This window comes from Frankliniella occidentalis, unplaced genomic scaffold (genome assembly GCF_000697945.3).
Source record: "Frankliniella occidentalis isolate FOCC.00 unplaced genomic scaffold, Focc_3.1 Scaffold85, whole genome shotgun sequence".
Classification (NCBI taxonomy): Eukaryota; Metazoa; Arthropoda; class Insecta; order Thysanoptera; family Thripidae; genus Frankliniella; species Frankliniella occidentalis.
In genome coordinates this window covers 209527-214131 of record NW_026267214.1, presented here as the reverse complement: position 1 = coordinate 214131, position 4605 = coordinate 209527, and the positions used below count along the sequence as shown (strand labels likewise).

Genomic DNA, 4605 nt, shown 5'->3' with positions numbered 1-4605 from the left:
GGCGGGGGCGGGCTGCATCAGGAGGAAGAGGAAGCGCCAGCGACTGTCCTGTCCCCCCGCGGCCCACCGCGGCCCGGCCCTCCTGCCGGTGCAGCGCGTAGGGCGCAGGGAGTCGTAACACCTGGAAGTCGTTGCCGGCGCGGGCGCGTGGGGGCGTGCCACGTCGCGGGGGAGACGTGCGCACCGTGACTCGTGCGAGCGTGACTCGCGGCCAGCGTGACTCGAAGCGTGACGCCGCCGTCACACTGCAGCTGAGGCAGCAGCGGCGGTGTCGCCGGGAAGAACAAATAAAATGACCACCGTAAGTTTCTTTCGAACACTGTTTGCTCTCCAATGTGCAAAGAAAGAGTTTTGGTCGCTCGCGTAATTGGAATAAATTCTTCGTGTAACTAATCGCTTGGGCTTGTAATAATACCCTTCTATTACGAACCTACGAACCGTGTTCTTCACAATGTGAAGAGTTTCGGTCGTCAGGCACTAAAAGTGAAATCAAAACGCTATTGCAATTTGAGGAGAAAATTATTTATACCATTAAAATTTGGATGAATCATTAATTTTGTGCAAGTACCGAAACGGGTACACTTTAGAAAGCGAAGTTGTTTTTTTTAGATTATTATTTTTTTTAGTTTTTAGTCACTCTCTTTATTGTGAGCGGTGCTCCACAACATTCCTGCCCCTCCGTCTGTCTGTCGCGGGTATAGGAGAAGAAAATTGCGGGCCAGAGGATGGACAAACAATGGGCGGCGGCGGCGGCGTGCGGGTCAGCAGCTGTGTGTGAGTGGAAAGGGGGGGGGGGGCGCTAATAGCCGATGTTATCGTTTGGTGCAGCCCGGGGATGCACCGCGGTGACCTCACCGCCACGCTCACTGACCCTCCTCACGCTGCAGCCGAGCTTCGCGCCTCGCTGCTTCACACCTCCGGCGGCCGTGTCGCCGTCGCTGACCCCGAGCCGCTCACCGCTCACCGAGCCAGTCACTCCTCACCGAACCACTCACCGCGGCGTGATCGAACGGGAGGGCGAGTTATTGGATCACCGAACAATAATGTCCTCTCCATTTATCGCTCTCGTTCAGCGTTCTACCCCCGACACGTCCCTTACGACCTTGGCGACGTCCTCGGCCGTCCTCGCGGTCCCTCAAGGGCGCACGGCGCTGCTGCCTGCCGCGGCCGGCCCGGGCCGTGCCACGCTGTCGTGCTCAATTATTTCGTTGTCTCGTCTTTCCCGTCTTTGCAGCATTTCTTCACTGCTGGTCGTGGTCCTCCCTCCCGACCGCCTCCTCGTGATGTAGGTGGAGCACCAGACCAGACCTGGCCCTTTTGCCGCCTCCGCGCGGTGCTGCTGCGCCTCGCCGTTGGTGCAGCGTACCGTGTCCCTCCGTGTTTTCCTGATGAAGAAAAATGTGAATGCTAACGAAGTTTGATGTGTGTAATTAGTGTGAGGTGCGGAGGGACGAGATGGACTTTCCCATTGTGTGCGCGTCCGCCTGCACTGTGTGAATGCGATGATCGCGGTCGTCTGCTCGTCCTGTGTGAGCGCGCTGAGCTGAGGTGTGGGCCAGGGCTGCGCCTATGGGCTGCGCCTATGGGCTGCGCTAGCGCGCTAGCGAGCGGTCGGTATGAGTCATCGTGTGGCCGTGGCCATATATACTTTGCGCCGCCCGCTCCAGTGTTGGGATTCTGGACTGGAATTGGAGTGATTCCAATATGGTTGACATGGGCCCGAACTGGAGGATCGGTTTGGCAACCGCGTACTCTTAGTTCTATAGTGTACACATGATTTCCCCCGGAATCTTGATTTATATCGATTTCTATTGATTTCCGCGATGTTCTTGGGGGGTGTGTACGGCTGATTTCCAGTTTGGTGGTTGGCCTCTCGCTTCCAGTGATGGCATCCCTGACTGGAGTTGAACAGACTGCACTTTTTGGGAAAAAGTGGAGATAAAGACCTCCCTGCTAGAAGCGCTCTCTCTGGAGCTGCAGGGACTTCAGTGGCATTTGTGGAAGGCGCTGGCTGCAGTGTCTTCAGGACTGGAGCCAGAGAGACTGGAGAACTAGTGCTCTATGTATCTGTATAGTCGCGCAGACTGCGGAGGCGGCGGGGAGCAGAACCTTTGCCGCCTGAGATGGAAAAGTTCGCGCCTGTCTCTAAGTCGGCTGCTTTCGGCAGCAGCGCGTTTCGGCAACCATCCAAGCGGAGCGCCAACGGAGTCTTGGCGGTCGGGGGCGGGGCTGGAGCGGGCTGGAAGGCGCCGGCCGGGGCCAGCGGGGAGGTGGAGGGCGCCCCCCAAAGTGCTTTGGCCGCGATCCTAGCGGGCCGACTCCTTGAAGAGTACTCCGAAGGCTCGCTGCCAGCGCGCAGTGCGCCACAGGCTTGCTGCCGAGGGAAGCCCTTCCTTTCATGATGCTAGTTAAAACCACCACTGCCAAAAAGAAAATAATCCTGGAACTGAGTATGGTCATTGGTCAACACTTGAGGTGACCTTGTTCACTTCCGTGGTTGTACTGTACCGCATGCATGCGTGAGGCGATATTTGTCTCTCGTCTCACAGCGTGGCCCGTGGCGCCCTTAAAGCGCCGGGTAGGTAGGCAACACGCCCGCACGTGTGCAATGCGGTACGGCACATCTAGGGGCCCCTCAACCATCTTCATACAACAAGCTAAACTAGTTTGATTTAGAATTAGATACATAAATTAGGTGCCTCTGACAGCCAGGCACTCGCGTTTATAAGAGTCCCTGCAGTGCGTGTCACGTACAATAATGGCATTAGCTTTTCATTACCTTTATTCGCTCAGCCTTTTCATCGCATTAATTAACAATTAGCACTCAGCATTGCACCCCACTAGGAAAGGCGAAAGGATTTACGATAGTCCGCATGCCTGGCAGTTGACAGACTTTGCTAGCGCCACCCCCGTGACAGCATGTCACGAGAGAGAGAGATGCACCACCAGCGCTCCTTTCATCGCCCCCCCCCCCCTTTTCTCTTGTGCCTTGCAGTGGCCAGGGCGCCGGCGCCGCCCGCTGCACGTGAAAGGCTTTGTGATGTGTGGGGCCGACACTTTCGTACGGAGACGGACGGAGGAGCCTCCCCCGCCGCACTTTCTACCGCTCTTACCAGTGCGGGTCAGCCTGACGCTTAGTGGCGATTGATGATGTGCGGCGGCTGATGGCCGATATTGTGGCGATTTTCACTCACTCACCGGCGCGCAAATATGAGTTCGGGGCTCTCTATCTCTCTTCCTCCGTAAGAGAAGAGCGCTGGACCCGGACCTATGCTATGTAGCTAAAAATTAAGCTATTTAGCTGAAGATTTAGCTCTGTAGCTAGAAACATAGCTAATTTTCTTTCGGCATGGTTGAATTTTGTAGCTAACTAAATAATTAGTTATCATCCTTGCACGACATTGCAGCTCTCATGTCGGGTGTGCCAGCTGCCCCCGGGCCTACTGTGCTGTGGACGGACGGCTCTAGCTCGGCTCTAGTGAAGGGGAATCCCTGTGATAGCCCGGAAGTGCAGTAGCGCCAAGGTCACGGTCGTAAAGCCACTGCGCAGCAGCACGCGATTTTCTAGTTATTTCAAGTAGTATTATTTTTATTTTCCGTTTTTTAGGGCCGCGTGTTGTTGTTGCGCGAGGCAATATTCCAGATTGGCCGGACCGAATCACTCTCTGGCCGCGCGGCAGAGCCATAGGCAGACCAGCCGGGTGATGGGCAGTTGTTGCACTGCCAGCCCCGTGCGCGACCGCGACCGCCCTTTCACGTGCCTGCGCTGCAGGACTTTCTGGCGAATGCTTTTATTTTCATTTTCATTTTTTCGCGGAAGGTGCAAGTAGTGTAGTGCGGGGCCCCGAGCTGGCGACGAGGCTCGGGCTGAATGGCTGCTGGCCCGCATTCCCCTCTGGAGCGGGACGAAGCGGAGTGAGCGGGTCGGTGTCGCCCGCTACGCTGACGCCGGCTATAACGCTAACGCTAGCACACTCTAGCTAACGCTACCTAACGCTGGCTCACGCTAACTCACTCTAGCTCACTCTAGCTAACGCTACCCAACGCTACCCCGGGGCTGCGTGCGCGCCGCTCATTTGCTGCGGAGCGACGTCTCGGCGGCAATACTAATGAGCTGATTCGCAGAGGAGGACGTCGAAAACCCATTTCAAAATGAGCCGCGCGCGCGTTAAAACAATAAAACAAAAGCAGAGCGCAATGCGAAAATGAAGCCGTCCTTGCCTCGCCCTCGCCGACCGAGAGGGTTAATGTAATGAGGGCCTGCAGGACTGTGGGGTCCGTGGGCGAGCCGGCCGGCCGGCGACAAGAAGGATCGCCGTGAAAACGAACGGCGACCTCATTATGTTCGCACACAAGCCTCGCTATTGCTGTCGATACCCCACGCCTCACTGACCCTATTCCCCGCGCCGCACATACGCCCCCGTGCCGCACTTTACACTCGCGGCCTGGAAATGGCAATGAATGGCATACCGCATACACTTCGCGGCTCGTTTTCCACGCGTTGGCTATTGTGAAATTCGCGTCGCGCGCGGTATACATTTCCCCCGTCTCTATCGTTTGTGTCTGAGAGTGTGTTTGAACAGCGCGGGCGGGGAGGATGGAAGG

General features: G+C 56.6%; 1 protein-coding gene across 1 annotated transcript in view; it reads left to right on the top strand.

The window, feature by feature from the left end:
- Positions 1 to 4605, top strand: part of LOC127748706 (serine-rich adhesin for platelets-like) — a gene marked incomplete at its 5' end in the record, with an annotated part of 46333 nt that overhangs the window by 21313 nt on the left and 20415 nt on the right.